Below are 27,621 nucleotides of genomic sequence, written 5' to 3'. Positions count from 1 at the left end.
GATTTTTCACGTATTATTTCTCCTTTACAAAAAATGATAAAAAAGAATTCAAACTTTAAATGGGGTCTAGAGGAACACGAAGCATTTAATTTAATCAAACAAGCCATCATCAACGCTCCATCTCTAGCAACCCCAAACTTTTCAGAGCCTTTTGTCTTATACACATTTGCCTCAGAGAATTCTTATGCTGCAAGCTTGACTCAAGCGAATCAAGAAAAGGTAGAGGCTCCGATCGCATTCTTTAGCTCAAACTTACAAGGTGCTGAGCTGAAATATTCGGACGTAGAGAAACAGGCATATGCCGTTTTTAAAGCGATTAAATATTTCAGACCATTCTTGCTAAAATCCCATACCAAGGTCATAGTACCGTTCCCAGCGGTAAGAAATCTCCTGATACAGAAGGATGTGGGCGAAAAGAGAGCTAATTGGATCACCGCCTTGCAAGAATACGACCTGGAGATCAAGCCGGCGCACATCGTTAGAGGCCAAGGCTTCTGCAAGATGTTAGCTGGAGCATCGCAAATCCCCGAAGAATCGTCTGAAGAGGTACACGCGTATGAGGTAAGCCTAAACGACGCAGAATCATTATATGCTGACATCATTTATTTTCTAAAGAACGGGCATGCTCCATTTCACCTGGATCACATCAAGAAGAGAGCCCTGAGATTAAAAGCCAAACAATACCAACTCGTGAATGATGTCCTGTTTAAAAGAAATTATGATTCTGTGCTTCTTAGATGTCTTGAGAAAACTGAAGCCGAAAAGGTTTTGCAGGAACTCCACGATAGACCAGCAGGTGGACACTATGCTGGAGAAGCCACCGCGCACAAAATCTTACGTGCAGGATACTACTGGCCCATGATGTTCAAAGACTCGTACAATCACATAAGAAAATGCCAAGTCTGCCAGACTGCTGCAGGAAAACAAAAGAAGTCATCCATGCCACTGCAGTCGGTTAACATCGAACAGTCGTTCAGCCAATGGGGCCTGGACATAATAGGTGAGATCGTTCCTCACTCCTCTAAACAGCATAGGTATATCCTCACGACAACTGACTATTTTACTAAATGGGTAGAGGCAGTTCCTCTCAAGACAGCTAATTCTGAAAATATTATTGAATTCATAGATCAGTTTATCATTACTAGGTTTGGATTGCCAACGGCCTTAATATTCGATAATGCTTCATATTTTTCTGGAAACACCATGACTGAGTTCGCGCTCAAAAGAGGGTTCAAACTAAAGTATTCTGCCAACTATTATCCGCAAGGTAATGGGTTGGCTGAATCAACAAACAAGAACCTAATCAGGATTATCAAAAAGACAGTCGACCAAAGCCAAAAGAATTGGCATAAAGCGCTAGTAAACGCCCTATGGGCAGACAGAATTACAAAGAAGGCCTCTATCGGCACTTCTCCCTTTAATTTAGTTTACGGGAGAGAAGCAGTTCTTCCTACTCACTTAGTCATTCCCTCCTTATCCTTAGTACAATACATTGATGAAGTTTCCACTTCTCCCTTACAACTAAGGCAAATGGAAATAATCAAGCTAGAAGAACAACGAGAACAGGCCAAGAAAACCCATGCTCACCACCAAGCGCTGATAAAATCCTCTTTTGATTCGAACATAATGACCAGAAAAAACTTTCAGATGGGAGATTTAGTTTTGAAGTGGGATAAGGCACATGAAGAAAAGGGCAAGCATACGAAATTCCAGAATCTATGGCTTGGTCCTTTTCAGATTCTAGAGGTCATAGGCCCATCGACTTTTGTGTTGCAGGACTTGACAGGCAGAAGAGATTCTCTGCCTGTAAATGGACAAATCCTCAAAATGTATTTTCCATAGAAGGTTATCCTTCTAATTTTTGTAGGATAATTTTCGTTTTATTTTAGTTTTATTTTTATAAATAAGGTTGGTTGTGAGTGATCATAAATTGTATTTATGAAGAATATACCATTTCTCTATCAGATTTTGATTTCACTTATATAAATAGTATAACTTTTCGAAAAATCTGACTTTTATTATTGACAGATAGAGTTAACTTTAGCCTGAATATGATGTTGGTTTCAACTTCACAAAGAAATCTGGGATGAAAGTAACTTTTGGCAAAAAATTGTTTTATGCCAAAGCAATGAAAAGTATCATCAATAGCAAAATAAATATTCTCTGCAAAACTGCTGTTCTTAAACTCTATTATTGTCGTCCAGAGCTTTATTAAGGAAAAACAATGACTTCCTCCCTGTTAAGGAAAATCGCAGCATCCAAAGAAACAATCCAAGAAAACACTATATCTCAAAGAATAAGAGGTCTCATCACGAGCCGGCTTATCATGATCACAGATATTATAACTTGCTGACTTTGCCACTACTGTCTATCAAAACAGGGCAACGACTCAAGATTGTTGCAATCAAAAGACAAGGGGTCTCATCGCGAGCCAGCTTGTTCAGCAAAAGTGTAAATCAAGTGAATGACTGTGTCATAATTTGGCCACCAAACCAAGACATTGTTCTTTAGAGAATATAAAAAATAAAATCAAAAAAGAAAGAAAAGTGTCAAAAGGATTTTTCTCTGGAATGTTGTAGATAACCTCAAGCAGGAAAAAGGATCATTGTTGGATAATATGGTAACCCTGTCGAGGCTATGGACGCTTGCGGGCAGCAGAGGCTCTACCTACGACAAATGAGCATACTTTACAAAGCCAGTACGCAGAGAAGACCTTATTTTGTCTTTGAAAAGACTGAGTAATGTCTAGGTGTGAATACAAGAAATAACCCAGAGGAAGCAAACAATCGGAATGAAATAAAAAGTTGTGACGAAACATCATTGACAGGATAAGGGGTAATACTCTATCCGTCCATAACAAAATTTAGACATAAGAAAATTTTTCTGTTTTGGAAGTGAAAATGCAATAGAAAAAACAGAGATAACTGGTTCTTCACAGTGAATCGCCATTGTTGTGGTCACCAACAACCCCCCCTCTTTGCTTGATATTAGCAATAACGTCGAGCAAAGGGGGGACCCTGAACAAAAAATCCCAAAAAAATATTTTGTTAAATTTTTGTATTTTTCTCCCTAAGGCTTAAATCGCATCGCAAAGAAAGGTCTAAGCATTACTCAAAGCGCGAAAAGTAAAAATGCGAAAAAGCGACGCGAAGTTCATCGCGTCGCATGCATCTCAAACGCGCTCTAAAAGGAGGACCTCCAAGAAGTGCCGATCGCCGATATGCGACATCGCACATCGCAAACATCACGCTATGACACCATGAACCATTGAATAAGATCTACGATCTGCGATCTGCGATATGCGATCTGCGATGACTGCGATATCACTAAACTGCGATCTGCGATCCGAAAAGACTCATCACACGATAAACCCAAGGCCAAGCGCGCGCCTTAAAGGAAATTAATGACCGCATGCTTGAGTATCAAGAAATGATTGCATCGCATTTATCGAAGAGTCAAGTCATGATTCATGTCAGGATTACGCATTCATTAGAGTTTAATGCTTTTTATGTCAATCTTTTCATTTCCCTTCTTCTTTGCGTAGACTGCAAGACACGCTACTGATATAAATCTGTATGCAGGAAACATCTGAGAGAAAGGGGAAAGCGCCAATTAAATAGCAGAGAGAAGATGCCTCCGCAAACGAATGCTGCATGCAGCAGGACCACGGATTCCAGACTGTCAGACAACCGGCACTGATGAAATTAGACTATCCAGGACTCAGAGTCAAAGGCGCACAAAAGCAGCGTGTTCACAAAAGATCTTGAAGCTCAGACTGGGTAAAGCAAAAAGAGAAACGCAAAAGAAGGGGGACGCTCCAGAAAAGCCTGGAACAAAGAGCGGAAACAATTCTCGAAACAGAGGGTTGTCCATACAGCGCGACTCCTAACCCACTCAGTCATTCGCACGACCGGAAACCAAAACAACAACAGCAAAATCAGTTCGAGAAGAACCTGGGTTGTGCTAAGTATACACGCGGCGAATACACCCAGCTAGAGAAAGGTTTTCGAAAATATCTTCTGGTCTGTCAGAAGGAGGTGTCAGCTCTTGTTATTTCCACTTTTATCTGCCGAGCAAAAGAGGAAGGCAGTCAGCCGACTCTTCCCAGGAAAGCGTTGCGCTGTTGACAGCACTAAAGAGAATATACAGAAACGGTCAGAAATTAGATTTAAAGTTTTAGAAATAAATTTGCTTTTAGTAAAGGGCGGTCATTTGAAGCCGATTCCCTAGATTCGTGTAATTAATATCAATTAGCTAGTAGTATTTAACCCTTCTCATGGCATTTGGAGAAGGGTCCGGAAATCTGTCAAAAAACTTATCCTCAGAACATGCACTTCTGCACCCTCAGAGGAGGTTTTTGATGAATGGATGGATCGAGATTTATTTATGTTTGCATTTTAATGTCTGTTACTGATGTTGCACTTCTGTACTCTTAACAGATATTAGAACAAGTAGAAGTAAATCATTATTGCTTGATGTTTATTAGTGAAATCAATCATAAATGGTACTTTTATCTCTTGACTAAATTCTGCTAGTATCCCCAAAGTGATATACAGCTGAGTTCTTTATATGTTACTGTATGAATGTCTGTATTACCATTTGGCACTTCTGTACGGTGGAGTCATTTATTTATGCTTGACATATAGAAAATTGATTATGCGATATGTTGTTCACAACTACTCTGCCTAACTTCTTATGCAGAATGGTTTATCTTTATCGATTTATATTCTGATAACAGTTGAATGATCTTTATTACCAGCTGTTGTTAGAAATCTTTCTAGATCGCATAACAAAAGAGAACACCCCGGGTTAGCGTAGATTAGATGTATTGTTTTCTCTTCATTAGATCACATTAGTATAGAAGTAGTTTAGCTGTTAGAATTAAGACTAGTTCAGAGAAACCTTTTAGAATAATATCATCAAACTCTACACACACACGCACACCCTTCACATTGGGAAACTGGTCCCATTATCCCCAGTCGGACCCGCTACTCCAAACGGGCAAGGAGACGCCAACCAGGTTCCGGACCGGGTGGGTATCCCCCTTGTTGTTGACCCGACTTCGGGGCCCTCAACACAAGGGAATTCAAACCGAATGAAACCATGTAGATAGATGGATTGTGCATGAGAAACCATATTTGATTTGGTTTTGGGGGCTTACCATAGTTATGAAGTCCTGACATAACCATCAATAGATGTTGAAGTGCCTCGACTCCCTAGCACGTCCCAAAACTTCCCAAAATTATAGAATCACATTTTGAAGCATGAACCAGATCATGCATGGCTTGAAGGTGGTTGTTGTTGCTGATTTCAAAACTTCTCTTAGGATTGCATCCATCTCTGCTATAGGTTTCAGTATATTTTTTAGCTTCAGCAAGTTGATTTGAAGATATGTCTTCATGCAAAAGAAGGGATGACGTGGAATTGAAAGAACACTTTCTGGTTAGCTTATTTTCAACTTCATCATGGAAAAAATCCCTGCCTTATGTCAATTGAGGAAATAACTCATCGGATGAAGAAACAAGAGAACGTGGAGTATCTTCGATGCATGTGGATGTGTTGTGTATGGTAGGACACACAAGCTAATGAGGTGAAGAGAACGCTTCGATATGAATTTCTTCTTTGACCGGAGCACATTCTAGATCTCAGTTAGAGTCTTCATGAGAAAACAAAAGATCACATGACATGCTTGGAATTTTTCATGACATATGGAAGCATGGGAGTCATGACTGCCCATGACTAGGGGTTGATCAAAAGAATTAATTGTATATGATGTTCCACCGAGATTAGCATATTGAGAATTGTTCAAGAATGGAAGCTAATTATTTTGATGCGCACAATTTTGAAAGAGAGAGGGAAGATTGATAGTGTCCTCACCTTTTTTCTCTTATGTCTAAGTAATGTGACTGCCTTGCGTCTAATCGCAATTTGAGCTAGTAGCTTGAGAATCAAGAGAATGCGAACAACTATCTAGTGGAGCAGATTGATCAAGCGAGTCATGGGACCATGAGTCATGGCTTGTAGATAATGGAGGATGACAGAGATACAGATCTGATTTGAGACTCGAGTTAGAACGGTGACATCCTCCTACATAATGGAGGAGTGAGTCTTTTCTATAGGATTCTTGAGCCATTCTGGAACTTCCTCCATTGAACTGGGAAATAGATGAGAAGATGGGTTGGGGACATGTTGTGCAGATTTCTCAGCTTTTCAATCACCACAAGGGGGCACCCCCATCGAGAACGGAAAAGGAGGAGGACAAGGAACAAATGGGGTGTTGGGCCCTCCTCTATAATCTGAGGTGCCTAATGGTTCACAAGAGTCAGGGAGATAGAAAAATCGAGAGGTTCAGGTTCACCGTATGAAGAGGAATGAACCAAGCACTCAAACTCTTGTTTCAAGAAATCCCAGTTCAAATCTTCTTCCGGAATTTGACAACAAAGGTGAAGGAATTGATAAGAAAAATCCTCAACTGATTCATTAGGCTGAATTCTTAATAGTTTGATCCTTCCATAAACATCTTGGTAGTTATACTTACCAAAGGCTTGATGGAGATCCCTGAGTAAAGGACAAAGGGAATGGATGGAAGTAGGTGGCAAGGTATGACACCACCGATTAGCATGACCTTCAAGGGTGAGGAATAAAATCACACAAGTTGAATCTTCATTATCGGATTCATAAGGTTCAAAAAATTGAAGAAAAACGTAAATGTGATTGCTTATGGATGTTCTGTCCTCACCATCACACTTTAACTCAGACATGTGATCGAGAATCTCATCGGGGGGTGAAAGTTGATCAAAGGAAAAATTAGAGAAACACCTCGAGAGTACAATTTGTGTATGAGACATTTTAGATAATAGATTCAAACCATATGCAATGAGCTCAATTTTTCATCTAGCCCTCCTTCTAGTGCCATTTTGTTGACGGTGACGGAAATCCATCAACCAAGAGGATCTCCCCAATATGAAGTCCCACCTAGACCTCACACCGTTTGGTGTAGGAGTCACATTCAGTATCAAGGCCCGATTTCCATATACTTAAAGATCTGCCTTGGCTATAACTGTCAGAATATGAGAGTGTTATGCTGGTATCTTAAAACGAAAAGGTAAGTGTCCCTGATGAGTGCGTAACGTAACTGTGTCAAGGTTCTCTTACTGCAAAGGGGGGGAGTAAAGTTAGACTCTAAGTCAGAGGTAGTAGTACCACCAAGGAAGATACAAATGTGAACCAGAAAGGCATGTCTAACACCCAACGGAATAGTCCACAATGGATGTGGTAGTCGTTAAAACTGATGTGAAGGTGAAAAAACGTACACCACCCAGCGGAGTAGGCCACATGGATGTGACGGTCGTTACCATAAAACAAAGATGGTCTGTCAAGTATCTCGTGGAGTAGTCCACAAGGATGTGACAATGGTGATAGCCAATACACAAAGGTGGTATGTCTAGTATCCCACGGAGTAGTCTACACAGATGAGACAATGGTGATAAGAAATACAACACATCTTCAACAGTGTGAGTACTAAAACAACCAAAGTAGTTCAACTATCTTAGTACGGGCTAAGAAGACATGCATTACAAATGTTTAAAGAGTGGTCTTAAAAACATCTACAAAACATGTGTGAAAATGTGTTGGCCTTAACAGGCTCCTGAATTAAATAATGGTCCCAAGACATGTCTGTACACCATACATCACTAGTCTGAGTAGTGGGACATTGGAGCCACTCCTTGCTCCTCAAGGAATTGACTATCTACTCTCAAGGCTATGTGGGAGGAGCCAAGGTGAAAATTCCTCTGCTCATACAATGAGGGGGTATATATAACCAAGGGTGATGCTTGACTCTTGTGACTCTTTGACTACCCTCGTGACCATTCAACTTCCTATGACTTTTAAACTGACATGTCTCTTCAACTTCTTGTGTGATTCCATTGGACTCTCACTTTACATTACATTTAGTTACAATAGATATGACCCATAGTGGTGATGTGGCCAAGACAACTCATGACACAACTCGACATGACACTGTTGAGATGTACTAGCTCACTGGGGTGTCCATGTCAAGTTTTTACGCTACTAAGTGATGGATGTACTCTTGGTGTGCTTTGTCTTCTCCTCCACATGCACTGGTGCTGCGGAGTCTTCAATGGCCTTGGTCTTGCAAGATGGTTCAATTCATGTGTTCCTTTCGCTTGCTACTTGATGTGCTTTGCACATCGATCCAACTGCAAGAAAGTACTCTAGCATGTGCACTCCTTCTTCATCTCATTCATCGTCTCGCCATGATCTATCAGTGTACCTATTCTTGCAATTCACTCATGATGTGACGACATCAAATCCAAAACCTCCTAGTATAGCATGATGCATTGTTCTCTTGTTTAGGTGATAGGGAGGGAGGACAAGTCACTGAGACTGAGCAAAGAAAATCTTAGGTTGGTACGAGGAATTCTGGGGAAAAGTCTTTACTGTTGGGGAAAACTTCGCAGTGGCCACTGGGAAGCAGAATTGCACAGTATAGGACACTAGTGGAAGTTGCAAGGTGGGACCCTGAGGGGCACTTCTACGTAGTTTCAGGAGGCAAGACAAGATAGGGCTGAAGAGGACTAGTTGGGCAGTTCTGTGCAATTTCCAGTGGGAAGACAGGACAAGGCAGCTGGGGACCAGTTGGGTACCTCTTCACAATTTCCCAGGGGAAGACAAGGCAAAGAAGCAGAGTAACAGTTGGGAGGTTATGTGTAGTTTTAGAGAGTAGTGAGTCTTGACTGAGTGAGGTCACTGGGAGGACATCTGTGCACAATTTCTGAGAGCAGTGTAGGCCCAGTTCTCTATGCAATGCGAGGTTCCAACAAGCAGGAAGGAGGCTTGATGACCGTTCTTGCGAAATGCATAGTTCAAATAGCATGTGAGGCAGTTTTTGCATAGTTCTAGGAAGGAAGATAATCGTTCATTTCTGGGATTGCGTAGTGCAACTGGCCCAGAGGAACCTCAAGCACTGCACATTTCTAGGAGATAGAGCAACACCACTTAGCACTGGCACTACTTAGAGTAGTTAAGTCGAGGTTCGGTGAAGTGGAGTTGTTCCGTCGAGAGATTTTCTGGAAAATGGCTAAATTTGAAAGGAAAGTGAAGTCATGAAGACTCAACATTGTGATAACACACTTAGCATACTTCGAGAACATGATGAAACTAACCACTGGGACAACATAGCAAAGAATGACCCTCTTTGGGATTGTCTAGGGCTAAAAATGAAAAGTACGACACTTGGGATAGACCTTCGGACGACCATAGGACTTTTGCGCGAGAGTGCTTACAGCTTTGTGTGTGTGTGCGATGAGTGTTCACATATCTAAAACAACCAAAACACACAAAGACAAACCTTTGAAGTCACTAGAACAAGATCGCAAGCATGGAAAATCAATCAACATGCCAAAAGATGACAGTTGGTTAAGCAACCAAAAGGGAGCAAGACACGTAGAGGAAACACATGGAATGAATTTTAGTGCTTGCAACTATGCATGTCATCGAATACAAAATGATATGACCATGATAAGAAGTACTTCAAGCTACACTAAGAGATGTAATTCAAAAAATGTGTTTTGTTTTCCATACTTACCCTCCAAAGGGTTATGCATCTGATGGAGTCTTCATGCGGTCCCGCTCTTCTATCATACCTTGGGTTCATTGGTCTACTTATCTTTATCCTCAAATCCTTGAGATTCATCTAGCATGCCATCCTTCCTTGTGGTCACTGAGAGACACATTTGCATAGGTTCATCGGGTAGTGACTACTTCTGGGATGAGACCCTAGGAGGACATCTCTGCACAGTTTCAGGATGGAAGGCAGATTGGACAGCTGAGGGAAAACACTGTGCAGTTTTGGGATGAAATACACTTCTATGGGATGAGGTCCTAGGAGGACACCTCTGTTGAGTTTCTTGATGCAAGGTAGACTGGGAAACTAAGGGACAACATTGTGCAGTTTCTGGATGTAGTGGGTTTTTACTGAAGGAAGGACATTGAAGGAAACCACTATGAAGTTTTTGATGCCAAGGGAGGCTCAAGTCTCTACACATTCACAGTTATAGTAGGCAAGGGGGAAATTTTTAGGGTTGCATATGTGAAGTGTGGAGTTCTAGAAAGGTGGGATGAGTCTAAGTTTCTAGGGAAGCTCTGAAATTTGGCTAAGTGTGGGATCAGTGGAACTGATGTGAATAGTGATAGAACTTGATGACAATCACACACTTGAACACTTAGTTACATAGTATAAACCATCTAGAACATATAAAAACATACTTTTCCTTATGCAACAACCTTTATGACAAGAGGGAGCAAAGTGAGTGCAAAACATGTCTATGTGATGAGAACAACTCATACGCACAAATATTTCCCCTTAAAGCATAACACACTTCCCTTTGCATGAAAAATGATAATCCCCATGCCCAAATATGACACATGCTATAGAATATAAATCGTGAATTACTCTTAAGATCGAAGAAGGGAGCTTGAGATCATCAGCTTATTGATAAGTGACTAAGGAACGATCGATCAAAGGATCCACAGGAGGCTCTGAAATTTGAGTACAAGCCAAAATTTTGGAGGGTATTTCAGCCGCTACAACACATTAAAACAACAAAAATTCCATTTCTTAATGCATCACATTCCACAATATTTTTTTTTTGTAATTTCTAGGGTAGATAAGAGTGGTGCTTGGCACATTACCTCTTTAAGATGTTCAAATGACTTTGTTGCTTCTAGATTCCAAGAAAATGTATATTTCTTCAGTAATGATGTTAGAGGTTCTGCTATTCTCCCATAATTCTTAACAAACTTGCGATAATACCCTGTCAACCTGATAAAATCTCGAAGATGCTTTATGGTTGTGGGGATATTCCATTCCTTAATGGTTTTAATTTTTTTAGGGTATACCTTAACACCCGCATGAGATACAATATGACCCAAATATTCCACCTTCTGTACTCCAAAGAAACTTTTTAAGGTTTTTGCATATAATTTTTTCTCCTCTAATAGTTTGAGCACCCTATAAACATGTTAACATGATCCTTCCAAGAGTTTATGTAGATTAGTATGTCATCAAAAAATACTAACACAAATTTTCTAAGGAAGGGTTTGGAAATGGAATTCATCAAACCTTTAAATATGGAAGGTGCATTAGTAACGCCAAAAGTCATGACCAAAAATACATAATGACCCTCATGAGTTTTGAATGTTGTTTTCAGAATGTGTTCAGTCTTAATTCTAATTTGATGAAAGCCTGAACAAAGATACAACTTGGTGAAGTAAATTGCTCCATATAATTCATCCAACAACTCATTAATAACAAGAATGGGATTTATCTTTAATAGTCAGCTTCTTGAGTTCCCTATAATTCAGACACATATTCCATGATCCATCCTTCTTGTGCACCAATACTACTATATTAGAGAAATAACTTTGACTATGTTTAATTATACTAGCCTCTAGCATTTTTGCAACCATATGTTCAATTTCACTCTTTTGGGCATAAGTATATCTGTAAGGCCTGATGTTTAGAGGAAAACTTCCTAGAATCAAATGAATAACATGATCATGATCAGGAATAGGTGGGAGGCCTTTGGGAGTCTCAAACACCTTGGAATGATTGTCCAAGACTTTTTGGAGATCTGGAGAAATAGATGATTTCGTTGTTTAAACCTATAGTGAGCATAATTGTGCAATTACACATCATTGTTCTTTCCTCAAAATATATGTCATGCCATTAGAGATTATTATATTTCTTGGTTTCCTGATGATACCCCTTAATTCACCAACCTTTCCTTCCCAAAAAACATTCAAGAAAAAATTCTTGAAAATTGAAAGTTATCGTCCCTAAAGATTGTAACCATTGGACTCCTAGTACAACATCAACACCATCCATTAGAATGGAAAGCATTAGACTATTAAAAAAAATGTCCCCATGGTTAGCTTGATATTATGGCACTTTCCAGAGAAATTTATAGTTCCTCCATTTTCAACCATCACTTGATACTCTGGTGTTGGATATAGGAAGCAATTCAATTCCTTGGCTATCTTACAATGACTAAAATTATGGGTACTACCCGAATCAATCAGCACTATTACCTTTCTCTTTTTGATATATCCTTCTATATTGAGAGTTTGAGGAGTGGTAATTACTGCCAATGTATTACAAGATATGCTCAGATTCATTTCTTCCTTCTCTGGGGTTGGTTCCTGGTGTATATCCTCCTATTTTGATGTTTCTTGTTCCTTTTCTTCCTCCTCTTCACAATATATGTAGAATAATTTCTTCTCAGCACACTTATGACTTTTAGTGTATTTTCTATCACAATTGTAACAAACTCCTTTTTCTCCTTTTTCCTCCAATTTTTGTGGTGTCAACCTTGTAGGTTGTGGAATACTAGGAGCAACAACACTTCCATTTTCATAGTTGTGAGTGGTAGACTTCCTTGTTGCCATAATTTTTTTTTCAACTTTTTTTGCCACCCTAAATTCCTTCTCTAATGAATCAAGTTCCCAAAGGTGAACCTCATGTTGGATGATATTATTTAAAGTCCATATGAAGACATCAATCCTATGCTCCTCTGTAATATTGGTTACCTAAATGTTCAATTTTTTGAAGTCTCCCTTTTGTTTCAGATTTATCAATTGGCTAAAGAAGGTGTTGTTATTTGTATCGTCATAATGTGCTATTATTTCCTCTGTAAAAATTGACATGTGACAATTTGTTAACAAGAAAAAGGTCATATATACCATAAAAACTGATTGGGTTCTAAATATAAATATGCAATACATACCTTTTGTGAGGGTTGCACAACCTGTAGATCAAAATATTGCTCCATCTATAGTATCCATGTTACCAAATCCTTGCCATAAAAATTCCTCATATCTATACTTGAAATGTGGGGGTTCTTAAAACCCACACTAGAGTCAATAAGATCATAATTAATATTCCTTTTGTCATCATCATGATTTTCATGGATTACCATGTCACCACTGGGAAACCTTTCTTGCAACAACTTTGTCAACACTTCCAATTTGACATTCATCGCATCGATGTCTACCTTAAAAACATCCTTTTTTCCTTTTATACCATTCATGTCCCATTTAAGCCATCAATGTTTTCTTTAATACCATCCATGTCATCTTTGGCTACTCTTTATGAGAGCGAAATTTGTTGCACTTGGTCCTGTAACTTTGATATATCATGTTGCAATTGTTCTTCTTCATGTGTCATAGTAGAGCTTTCTTAGGGCTTAATGGGTGTAAGATTCTTTTGTTTGAGAGGAATTTTAGAACCAAATACTAATATATATGCTTCAATATGCCCTTTGAATCAATTCAAACTGAATTTTCAAACAAACGTTATGAAAAATTAAAAAAATATACAACTTTTTCTTGCTTTTTAGGAGCTTGATCTTGAAATGATTGTAACTGTTGGGAAAAATACTAAGACAGGGGGTGAATCAGTATTTTAAAAACTCACAACAATAATTTTGTTTTTTGAAATATGTATGAGACTTTACTGAAACCAACTTGCGTATGTACGCGATTGTCGTAAAAGAAACTCGTGTATGCTTAGTAAACTTGTAAAACAACTAATTCTTTATCTATTAAACTTAAACCAGAATCTAAGATATTTATCAGACAGTTTATAAGCAGTAAGAAGGTGCAGTAAGAACAAAATAAAGTATCACACATAATAAACACACATGAACACTAGGATTTAAGGTGGAAACCCAATGTGGGAGAAAACCATCGTTGTTGTTGTCTCATTCCAGTACAAAGGCACCCACCTATTGAAGGCTACAACCTTCACTCATTCTCCAGTTCCTACTGGAAGGGAGCTCCAACCCCCTGATTTGATTACCAGCTACCACTGAAAGGAAGCTTCGACTTCTTCATTGAAGGCTCCAACACTCAGCAACATCCATGGACCACGTTTCATAAATTTTCACACTGGATCCACCTACTTTAATACATCACAACTTGTAGATCAACTAAAGCAAACACCAACTTAATTCAAATAGAACATTGAGATCATTGTAACCAGAACACAAAACTGAACTCAGAATACTACGTCAACACACAAAATCAACTGCAACCCTGATCATTCATATGCCAATATGTATACGCTACTTCACTTAAGGCAACCCACGTGAATATGCGATTTTCTGTAGAGAATCCTATGTACAAATCTCAATCTACTAAAAAATTGTAATTTTGAATCAGACACAGAGTTGACCAGAGTTATTCTGACATATTCTGTTAGCTTACAGAAACCTCATACAATTAGCAACATCAATAATATTTTCAACCAATCAACATGTAACCAAATTCAACTTCATCATTCAGTCAGTTCTACTTTAGACATTATCACTCAACCTAGATCAACATGAGGACATTATTAACAGACAACAGAGATACAACAACATTGATTAGGTTAATTAGTCATTTATGAACATAAACCTTTCCTTTATGTACGTGACTTTGAATAAACGAAACCATGTGTATACGTGACTTAATTGAGACCAACCTAAGTACAGATATACAAATTTTGACCTAAATTTTGCAATTATTTAGAACTTCTGAAAGACCTAGATCCTAAAATTCATAGATAAAAACATGCGTCAATACTTAGATCTATTCAATCCATGAGAAGATCATACAATGGAAAGTCATTTTAGGTCTCATGATCCTGATCCATCATTGTATTCATCGGTGCCTAATTATTTCAGATCTATGTGTCAACTATGGCCCTTACAATGCAAATATACTTTAGATTGATGTATTCATCAAAAATGTTTTCACATGCACACTTAGCACTTTTATCTTCACCTCCTTATATAGTTAGAGCCTTAGCCAATAGCATGAGTCAAAACTACACTAGTGTCGGCGGTAATCTTGGATAGGATCAAGTAACCATTACTGCACTCAATATTGTGGGCTAATACCTTGTTAAGGACCCTTGGTATTCTTAAATTAGTGTGCTATCATGTACGTGACTTTTCTTCTTTGTAACTGCGTGTATACACGACTTGGTATTGATGAAACCATGTATAGATCTTCAAATATACACCTTTATCAAAATTCTAAATCTGATCTATAAACCTTTGTCCCATCATTCTGTTATTCTATTCCATCACTCTACCACCTCTGAGTTGACCTGTGGATTCATCTAGCTACCATATACTTGTTCTGTTACAAGTAGTTTCCATTAAGGACAACACATGCATCATAATTCCAACAATCTTCCCCTTTGGACTTAATGGAAACCATGTTGGTGTTGATCAACTCAACATGTAGAAACCTATTAGATACATCAAATAACCATTATTCAAACACCAAGATACTCTCCCCCTTTGACATCAAGGGCAAAGGGTAGACCAAAGCTCCCCCTTTGGATCTAATTTTCACTATACTATCCATGCTCCCCCTAAGCACATGCTGAATGTTTGGAAATATTTTCAAATGAAGAACATGACTGTATAACTCAACTGAGTATGACCTTCCCATCACCAAGGAATAATACTTACATCAATCACCCAACCAAGTGGGGATACATATTTGACTCAACCACCCAACCAAGTGGGACTACATTTTTTACCCTACCACTGAACTAAGTGGGATTACATATTTTACATGACCTCAAAAGTGCATACATGACTGAATATGACAATTATTACATCCACATGACCTTTACATAAAATGACAGATATGACATTAATAGCTGAGACCCAAACATCTTAATAGTATCATAATTCAGCAACCATAATGCCAACAATGCATTATATTATGCAAGGTTAATGCTACCCCCGAACCTATGCTACTTGTTCATTGTCAACAACTCATTCATCAAAGCATCTTCATCAATCATATAAATATCAGTGAGAAAAACATAACTCAATACCGTATCAGCAAACTGTACCCATCAACACCAAACCAAGAAAAATCAAATCATAGCTGTCAGTAGCATGTCAGAGGTTGATCTTGAGTTTGTCCCACTTTTTTTCTATCAGAGAAAAACATATGTAGCTATCTGCAAAGAAACTCACGTATATATGCGACTATACTTCATGAAACTCGCGTACAGAGAGAAACCTTCTGAATCTTCACCTATAGAATGAGAAGACTAAATTAACAACAAAATGAGGCAAAGACAAATCCCAATTTCTATTTGAGATATTCAATTGCTTCTCTGGGAAGAGGTTTAGTAAATATATCAGAAACTTGTTCTTTGGAGGGAACATACTCCAATTTGACCTTTTCCTCAAGCACTTTGTCTCGTAGAAAGTGATACTTAATTGGAATATGCTTTGTCTTGGAATGCATAACGGGATTTTTCGTAATACTAATAGCACTTGTATTATCACATAGGATGGAGATGGGTGGAGAACATTTGATTTGTATATCTTGTAATGTTTGCATCATCTAGATAATTTGTGTGCAACAAGATGCAACAACCACATATTCTACTTCCATTGTAGATAAGGCAATGGAACTTTGTTTCTTGCTGAACCAAGATACCAATCGGGGCCCCATGTAAAATGCACCTCGACTAGTGCTTTTCTGGCCATCAACATTTCTAGCCCAATCTGCATCTATGTATGCATGAAGGGTAATATCTGCATATTTAGGATACCTTAGACCAAAATCTTGGGTTCCTTAGAGATATTTGAATATTCTCTTTACTTCTTGAAGATGTGATTCCTTTGGATTAGCTTGGAAACGTCCAACAATCCCAACTGCATGCATGATATTTGGTCTGGTACCTGTTAGATAAAGAAGACTTCCAATCATAGACTTGTACTCTGGTTGGTTTACTATGGGAGAATCATCATTAGAACTGAGGCTACATCCTGTCATCATGGGAGTACATATAGGTTTGAAATCTTCCATCCCATACTTCTTCAGAATTTGCTTGAGATATTTTGTTTGTGAGAGAAAGATGCCATCTTTTGCTTTTTTCACTTGTAGACCAAGAAAATAGGTTAGTTTCCTAAGGCATTTCAAATTCTTGCTGCATAACAGAAGAAAAGTTTTGACTCATAGATTCTTCATTACTACCAAATATGATATCATCAACATAAACAACAATAATTAGCAGTTTATCATCCTCAATTTTTGTGTACAAGTTGTTGTCTACGTATCCTTTTGTGAAACCTAGTTGTTGAAGATCTTTTTCAATACGATAAAACCATGCCAGTGAAGCTTGTTTTAGCCCATATAAATCCTTTTTGAGTTTGTATACAAGGTTTTCATCATTCCCCAAAATGAATCCTTTTGGTTGTTCAATATACACTTCTTCTTCTAGATCTCCATTTAAGGAAAGCATATTTTACATCCATTTGATAAACTTTGAAATGTCAAAAAATTGAAAGTGCAAGACACATTCTTATGGCTTCAAGTCTGGCTACTCATGCAAATGTTTCTTCAAAGTCTATACCTTCTTGTTGAGCATAACCTTTACAAAAAAGTCTAGCTTTGTTCCTAATGACCTCTCCATTTTCATTCAACTTATTTTTGAATATCCATTTTGTCCCAATAACATTTTTATCATGAGGCCTTCGAACCAATTCCCAAGTATCATTCTTTTCAATTTGATTAAGTTCTTCATCCATGGCCTTAACCCAACATTCATCTTTACTAGCTTGATTTACATTTTTTGGTTCAATGGTGGATAATAAATATAGATAACTAGGAGATCCTACAAGGGTTCTTCTTGTTTGTACCCTAGATTCATTTTCTCCTAGAATTTGAGTTTCTAGATGATTCTTTTGAACATACCTGGATGGAGCCTTTTCTTTGTCTGATGTGTCTTCTTTTGTTGCTTCATTAGTTTCTTCTTCTATATCATTTTGATTTGATGTGGGAAAGCATTCATCATCATCATCCTCTTTTGTTGATGTTAGCCTTTTGGGATCTTTGCATGCTTCATCAATCATAACATCAATGCATTCAAAAATTTTCCAAAGTCTCTTATTGTAACATTTGTATCCTTTTCTTCTAGATGAGTAACCAAGAAGTATTCATTCATCTTCTATAGCTTCAAACTTACCAAGTTTTTCATAATTATTTTTTATGAAACATTTTCTTCCAAAAACTCTAAAATTCTTTACAGTGGGAGGCTTACCATACCAAAGTTCATACGAATTTTTATCACTATTCACACGAACATGAGCCTTGTTGAGAATATTTACTATGATATGTGCAGCTTCACCCCAGAACGTGTCAGGAGTTCTAGACTCATCAAGCATAGCATAAGCCATTTGTTGAATAGTTCTATTCATTCTTTCTTCCATGCCATTTGTTGAGGAGTTTTAGCTACAAAAAAATGCCTTTTTATGCCATGTTGTTCATAGAAATCAAAGAATTCATCTAATATGTATTCTCCTCCTCGATGAGATCTGAGAAATTTGATTTTTAGATCTAATTCATTTTCAACTAATGCTTTTTTAAGACTTTAAAGTTATCAAATGATTCATCTTTTTGTTTGAATAAACCAATCCAACACATTCTAGAAAAGTCATCAATGAATAAGATATAGTATTTCTCTCCATGAGGTGGTTTTTTCCTTACTGTTCCACACAAATTAGTATGTATAAGTTCAATAGGCTTACTTGTTGATCCTTCTTTGGCATTGAATTGAAATCTGGTTTGCTTACCAGAGAGAAGCTTAGATGTCCCAACCTTTCGTTCCATAACCCATTTTCCTTTGTATTGCCTAGGTAACATTAATCTTTGCCACCTTTTAATATATACAATTTGCTCAGGGTTCTTGTTCCCTTTATTATGGTCTTTCATGTGTCAAGTTCACGAACCACACATTATTTTGATCGGACTACCACCTTATTTCCTTGGTAACGCATTTGGCTAAAACTCAACAAGTTATGCTTTAATCCATCAACATACATAACATTACCAACTTTAACCTTTTCTTTTAGAAAAACAGAATCTTTACCCTCGATGACAACATGTGAGTCATTTCCAAAAGTGACATTCTTTTCTTTCTCTAAAGCAATGAATGAAATAATTTTATCTTTATCACCTATCATGTTTTTTGAGCATCCTCTATCATTGTACCATTGATTTTATTATCCTTCTACAAACAATGTTATGCCACAACTTTCATATTGTAACTCCTTCCTTTTCCATACCTTAGAATTTGTTGATATTTTCTCTTTTTGAGATGTTGGCTATAATTTGCTCCTTCATTCTGATTCTTCATGTCCAAATTTATTGCAAAATGAGCATCCAATTTAATCTTTAAGAGGTGAGAAGTTATTATAAGTATTCTTCTTGATTCCTGTCTTATTCCTTTGTTTTCTTACTTCTCTAGTCGCGATGGTTTTGTATGCAACACATTGAGCAGCCTTATGACCAAAATTATGACATGAGAAGCATTGTCCATTAAAGAAGATGTTTTTGTGATCATAGAATATTCTAGTGTTGTTTACCTTTTGACTGGTGCTTCTATTGTTGTTCATCCTTGGATTAGAGTGAACATGATTTACCTGTGGTATGCCTTTATACTTTTGCTGAGGACTGAAGCTTTTCTTACTAGATTTTGCTGCATTTAGATAGCTTCCAGTGGTGGCTGAAGAATTTTCTATTTGAGATGTTTCTCTAGTGTATCCAAGACCTATATTCGTAAGAGGAGAGCATTGTACCTTGATAATTTCATCTAAGGTTTCAGATCCTTTAGAAAATCTAAGATTTAGAGTTTTTATTTTCTCAAGTTCCTTTCTTAGACTTATTACTTCACATTCTAACTTCTCATTATGATTTTCCTGTTCTATGAGTTGATGCTTCAATGTATCTATGTGTACTTTGTTTTCTTCCAAGAAAATGTTGAGTTTAGATATTTCTTCAAAGATTTTTTTTTCCTCGAAAGCGTCCACAAATTTATCATTAGACTCATTAGTATTTTTCTCAAAAGCCATGAGTAATTTAATATCTTGATCAGATTCTCCTTGTTCACTATTTGACAAGCCATCACCATCTTCATGAGTATAATAACTTCTTCTATTTTGAAACCGTCTACTATTACCTTTTCTAGTATCCTTCCCTTTGTCATGGTTGTCTTTATGAGGACATTTAGCAGCATAATGACCAAATTGACCACAAGAAAAACATTTGAAGGGAAGCTTACCTCTGAACCTTTCAGTGCCAAGTTGAAGTTTCTTTACATAGTTCACCTCATCTTCTTCTGATATATATCCTGATTCCTTGTGTTATTCCTTTTATTTTCCTTTTGCAAATGCTTTAAATGCAACTTCTCTAACTTCTGAAGGACCTCCTTTCCTCATTTCAAAAGAAGTGAGGATACCGTGAAGCTGAACAACAGTAAGAGTCTGTAGATCCTGCTTCTCTTCAATGGCAAACACTTTTGACTCGAATTTAGGAGTTAGAGATCTTAAAATTTTCTCTACTAAAGTGGTTTCCTTTATTTCATCACCTAGATGTTTTGTGCTATTTACAATCTCATCTATACGTAGAAAGAAACTAGCAATACTTTCATCATTACGCATTCTGAGAGTTTCATATTGAATTCTGAGAGTTTGGAGTTTATCACTTTTTACCTTGGTATCGCTTTCATATCCTTGAATGATTTTGTCCCACATTTATTTTGTTGTGTTTAACTGCATAAATTTGACAAATTATGATTCTGTCAGACTTCCCAATAATGCATTGACAACTTTGGCATTGGTTTCATACATCTTATTTTCTTCTGCATCTGTGGGAACTACGACTGGATATTGGTAACCTCCTTCCACAATTTCCCAAACATCTGCTCCAAGGGACTGAAGATAGGATCTGGTTCTTTTCTTCCAATATATTAAATTATTTCCATTGAAGAGTGGTGGTTTGATAGATGTCATTCTGTATTGATTTCTCATCTTGGGAGGTCTACCTTCAAGCAATAAGTCTTCTTTTGAAAGCCCTACTCTAATACCAATTGTTGGGAAAAATACTGAGAGGGGGGTGAATCAGTATTTTAAAAACTCACAATAATAATTTTATTTTCTGAAATATGCACATGAATATATTGAGCCCAACTCGCATATGTACGCAATTGTTGTAAAAGAAAATAGTGTATGCTTAGTAAACTTGTAAAATAACTAATTCTTTATATGTTAAACTTAAGCCAGAATGTAAGAGATTTATCAGGCATTTGATAAGCAGTAAGCAGGTGCATTAAGAATAGAATAAAGTATCACACATGACACACCAAGATTTAAGGTGGAAACCTAATGTGGGAGAAAACCACCATTGTTGTCGTCACAATCTTCAAACTTATTAATATCAAAAAATACTTACATTTTTGTACTGGTGAGGACTCATGTCATTTCAAAGGAACCTACCTGTTGAAGGCTAAAATATTCACTCATTCTCTAGTTCCTACTGAAAGGGAGTTCCAACCCCCTGATTTGACTACCAGCTACTATTGGCAGGAAGCTTTGACTTCTTCACTGAAGGCTCCAACACTTAGCAACATCCATGGACCACATTTCATAAATTTTCACAGTGCAACCACCTACTTTAATACATCACAACTTGTAGATCAACTGAAGAAAACACCAACTTAATTCAAACAGAACAGTGAGATCACTGTAACTAGAACAAAAAAATGAACTTAAAATACTGCATCAACACATAGAATGAAATGCAACCCTAATAATTCATATTCCAATATGTATATGCTACTTCGCTTAAGGAAACCTACGTGCATACGCACTTTTCTATAGAGAAACATTACTACATATCTCAATATATTAAAAACTTGTAATTCTAAATTAGACAGAGAGTTGACCAAAGTTATTGTAAAATATTTTGTTAGCTTACAGAACCCTCATACAGTTAGAAACATCAATCATCTTTTCAACCAATCAACATGTAACCAAATTCAACTTCATCATTCAATGAGTTCTACTTCAGGCATTATCACTCAACCCAGATCAACATGAGGACATCATTCACAGATAACAGAGATACAACAACATAGATCAGGTTGATCAGTCATTTATGAACATAAACCCTTCCTTTATGTATGTGACTTTGAAGAAGTGAACCCATGTGTATACACAACTTAACTGAGACCAACCTACGTACAGATATGCAAATTTTGACCTAAAATTGTGAAGCTCTTGAGAACTTCTGAAAGACCCAGATCATAATATTCAGAGATAAAAACATGCGTCAATACTTAGATCTAGACAATCCATGAGAAGATCATACAATGGAAAGTCATTTTAGGTCTCATGATTCTGATCCTTCATTGTATTCGTTGGTGCATGATTATTTCAGATCTATGTGTCAAATATGGCCCTTATAATGCAAATATACTTCAGATTGAAGTATTCATCAAAAACCTTTTCGCATGTACACTTATCACTTTGATCTTCACCTCCTTATATAGTTAGAGCCTTAGCCAATACCATGAGTCAAAACTACAATAGTGATGGTGGTAATCTTGGAAGAGATCAAGTAACTGCTACTGCACTCAATATTATGGGCTAATACCTTGGTAAGGACCCTTGGTATCCTTAAATTAGTGTGTTAGCATGTACGTGACTTTTCTTCTTTGTACTTGCGTGTATACATGACTTCGCCTTGACGAACCCACATTTAGATCTTCAAATATTCACCTTTATCAAATTTATGATTCTAATCTGTAAACCGTTGTCCCGTCATTTTGTTATTATGTTCCATCACTCTGTCACCTGTAAACTGACCTATGGATTCATCTAGTTACCATATACCTGTTCTGTTACAAGTGAGTTTCCATCAAGTACAACACAAGCATCATAATGCCAACAATAACTCTGTAATTTTCGATCTCCAGGGTCTGAAATTGAGTCCTATATTAGCCCTATGAATCTTATTTTCAATGCCATAAGTCAAACCAGTATTGGATTCTTTAATAAATAGTTATGCTAGATCTCCCACGCTGACCTTATTATGGAATGGTTCAGTAGATCAAAGTTGTACTGGATGCCTCGTGTCATTGTTTCAACATTTGGCGTGAATTTTCTACAAATGAAACTGCAGTGTGTGTTATTTCAACTACTTTTTACATAATTCAATCCCAATTCCTGAAAGGAAAGTTATGAAAATTTTCCCTAGGTCACTTCTTTGAGACTAAATTTTGGAGCATTAACAAATCCTAACTACTTCAAACTATATCTCTGAAAAAATAGAGAATCAAGATCTGAAAATCAAGCAAAAATTTCACCAATATTTCTGCTCCATGTGGTTGCAATTGAAACTTCTGAAGCTTCGTAGAAAAATAATTATAGCGAAAATTCCACGATGACCTATTTGAAGTAGTGAAACCCTAGAATCCAAAGCTCTGATACCAAATGTTATACAACTAGCTCACAAATAGATAGATCAATGACTTAAAACTTATCATTTTTGAGGGGCAAGCCTCCTTTACATTACATAAATGAATAATTCTTGGATGATACAAGTTGCAAGACCTCCTTTGTATATATAGGAGTCTAAGGGATCACAATATAATTAGAGCCTACATAACAATAATAATGTAATGGCACAACAATAAAAATAGTGGGATTATATGGGGCACAATAATAACAATATGGGGGGGATACATGGGAACAACAATAACAATAATGGGGCTACAATAACAATAACAATAAGGGGACTACACTAGTATTATAGGGAGCTAAGAATGATCATTAAGGCAAATACAACACACATTCAACAAGATAAGTACCAAATCCAATGAAGTATTTAAATTTATTTAGTACATATGAACATAACATATACCACAAACATCTAAATAATAATCTTACAATATTCACAATACATGCATGAAAATGTGTTGTCTCAATGATATTTTGATAACTAAGAGAAAGATCCAAGTACAAAATTACATTGGTGAGCCACTAGATCCAGTAGTGGAACATTAAGTCACTTCTTTATTTTCCAAAGGATGGTTTCCTCTCCTATGCCAAGCTAGAGAATCCGAGGCTATCTCTCAAAATCCTAAACCTCCAAAAGTCATTTTCTTGAGTTATGAGGGTTTATTTATAATAGGAGGAGTGACCTTTCACATCCTCACTATTTTTGAGCTTCGCTCATGACTATTGGACTTCCAAGTGACTTTTAAACTTCTACAATACTCTTTGGAATTTTCCTAGTAACTCTTTAGTCTACATGTGACTTTTAATATACCACTTGTGACTCTTGGATTTCCACACATTTACATTTTGTCATTTTTTGGAAAATTACATAATTACATCCTAAAATAATGTGGTAACAAGATGGGTCATGTGACTCTTGAGATGACCCTTGACAAGACAAGAATTCACATTGGTGACATGGACTTTATGATGATGTGTCAATGTCAAGATTCTCTTCTTGATGCTATCTTTGTGTCTTCATGATAGATGTTTCATGTTTTCATCTTCCTCCTTCAAACGAATTGAAGATATAAATTATTCTATGTGATATTGGTCATCCATCCTCTCTCATGACCTAGTGTCCCGTCATCTTCTTATTCAATGATCATATTTTGTTTACAACTTCATGTGTGTCTTCTTGCATGATCTCTTTGTCATACATATTGAACATCATCCAATCATGTTAATAAATAGTACCTACAAATGAAATTCACTCATGACAAGATGACAACAGTCTGGAAATGTCCTAGTCTAACTTTTTCGATGTAATTCATTAAATAGACCAAAAATGGTTGTTAGACAGAGTAGAAGGTTTAGGGGTTGCATTGTTGAAAATAGCAACAGGAAATGCTAAAAATAGAAATGCTATAAATAGCATTGCTATAGATAGCATTTCAGGTACTAGTGTGGAAAATAGCAACAAGGAATGTTAAAAATAAAAATGCTAAAAACAACATTTCTATAGATAGCATTTCAGGATATATTCCAATTTTAATTAGTCCCTGAATTAAAATTGAGAATTAAAATTCGAATTTAGTCTCACCAGATGTTTGAAAAATAATTAATTAATTCATCTTGAGTTAATTAGTTGGAGAAATTCAAGCTAGAAGTCTTTGTGAATTCATGCAACAGTTATCCCTTAAATTAAGGAGATTTTCCCTTAATTAAGGAGATAAGGATGAGTTGTATTTGAGTTGTAATTAGTTAGCTTAGTTAACTGAGTTAAGTCCAGTTAAATTAGTTCTAAATTGTTTTTGGAACTAATTGTGAGTTCAGTCAGTTAATGCATGCATGCATGTAACTAGTGTTCTCCAGATAACTGAATATTCTCTCATAAATAACTCATGAAGGTCAGTTCAGACAAAGACCCAATTGAGATTAAAGGCAGGGATAGTGTACTATCAGTTGCTAGGATTCTCCTATAAGAAAATCTCTTGCATGCAGAAGGAATTCATTCCTTCAGGATTACGCAGTTACAGAGCAGTGTGTGAGGTGATTATCACACAGGTGGCAGCTGAAGGACCTAAGAGAAACTGCGCAAGGAAATAGGAGGCTTGGAGGACTGAAGGAAGGCATATGTATTGTCTATTCTGTCTATGAGCAACACAGAGGGATTGCACTGAGAGCTGGATAGCTTGAGAGCTGAAGCTTTATGTAATCCTGAGATATTTCCACTTGTATGATAATACATATAGTGGGGTTTTTAGCTGAGGCTTTCCCCAAAGTATTCTTTTGTGTTTCATGTGTGATTGAATCTTCTTCTCCATTATATGTGTTATGGTTGATCTTGCTCAAAATCGATTAAGCTTCCGCAAGTTTGATTGTAGAAGTAGATTAAGTATTTTTCTTTCGTACATTGCATAATTAGTTTAATCTACGGTGAAATTTCAACATGGTATCAGAGTAAAGGTGATCAAAGCGAAGAACATTATACAAAGAAGGGAGAAGTTCGAAGTTTGAAGTCCTTGATTGTAGGTACAAAATCATTTTCTTATCACATCTCAAAGTTCACCAATGGCGTTCAATGGCTTGAGACTCGAGTATGCCCTAGATGGCAGCTCAAATTACATAGCATGGAAGGATCGCATGGAAGTGGTATTAGAGGACAAGGGTTTGGAGGACTTCATTGATTAAGAAGTCCCCAAGCCAGAAGCAACTAATGCCCAAGAATTGGCGGAATGGAAGAAATGTGTGGCGAGAGCGAGCAGGATTCTTCTAGAGGGAGTTCGAGACCATATTGTCTCGAGTCTCCATGGGAAGGAGACTCCATTTTCAATGTGGAAGAAATTGAAGGATCTATATCAGAACAGAAGTGACCAGAGGAAGCTGACACTGAAAGACAAGCTTCGAAAAATCAAGTGTGAAAAGGGCAATGTCTAGTCAATTTAATGTCTTAAATTTCTCTACATAAATTATCAATCCGGGTATCGTAAACTGATGAAGTGTGGTGCAGTATATGTGCTTAGTTAACCTTTCTCTTACTTCGTTGTTTTATAGTTTATGTTTGTTTTTGGGGTTTTGTCCTTGTTGGTTTTCTAAAGTGTTTAATGCAAATGGAAATCCTATTCTAAGGTCTTAAGAATACTTTTAAAGGACAAGTATGGATAAAGATTTCAAGACAAGGCCTATGTCCCTAATGGTAATTTCCAAAACTTATCACTTCAAAAGAACTTAAAACATGTTATTGATGGAGTTAGTATTTAAACAAAAGTGTGAATATACAACTAGTTCAATCAAAATAAAATGCAATAACTAAATAATGAGCTAATGACTATGAGACCCAGTATCCTTGCTACTTCAGCAAAAGGACAAGATGATTCTATCACGTCAATAGTTCATTAAAAGGCTATGTGCATCACTAATCTACAATCAACTTGAAATCAATTTATGTACAACTAATATACATGAGAAAAATGTAAAACAACAATAATCAAAAAGCTTTGTTATGTACAGCTAATATACATGGTGAAATAAAATGCAAAATTAAATGACAACTATACAAGGCAGGGGCCCTCTACCACCTATGAAATCAAAGCAAAATTAAACACACTTGCATGAGTTAAAATTGCATGAATGAAAAATCTAATCTATCAAACTTGAAAGCAATCAAATAACATAATGAAATCAAAACAATATTTACAAAATGAAATCTACTCTACCTTACATCCTAATATGCTCCATGACATCTACTTCACATCTCCTTCCATGTTGAGAACATCAAAGCTTTATTCAATTTTTTCAAAAGTACAAAGTACAACAAAGTTCTCCAAAGCTTTCAAAAGCCATCAAGGAAGAACTACAAACTTAAGAACTAGGGACTAAAAAGACTAACAAATGAAGGAGAGAGATCTCCTATTTATACAAAAATATGAGAGCCATCTCATTAATGAGAATCCATGAATCTCTCCCTCTACCTCTAGAGTCCTAATCAAAATAGGAACTGATAAGACACATGTCTTCTTAGAGTTACAATACAATTAGGAGATGTGACACATATCCTCATGATCCCATGATTCTTTCCAACCAAATTCGAATTTGGCCTTAGAGTGCCACATAAGGGTCTTCTAGAAGTCTCCTTTCAACCTACACATGTCAACAACCTCAACCCATTTGTTAGGTATAAGCATATGCACATTATTTTCTAATGTTTAACCACAAATTCACTTAAAAGGCTTAGAAA

Source organism: Pinus tabuliformis, chromosome 8, assembly GCF_031772625.1.
Source record: "Pinus tabuliformis cultivar Carrire ecotype Pingquan chromosome 8, CPIR1, whole genome shotgun sequence".
NCBI classification, from domain to species: Eukaryota; Viridiplantae; Streptophyta; class Pinopsida; order Pinales; family Pinaceae; genus Pinus; species Pinus tabuliformis.
This window is presented reverse-complemented; position numbering follows the sequence as displayed.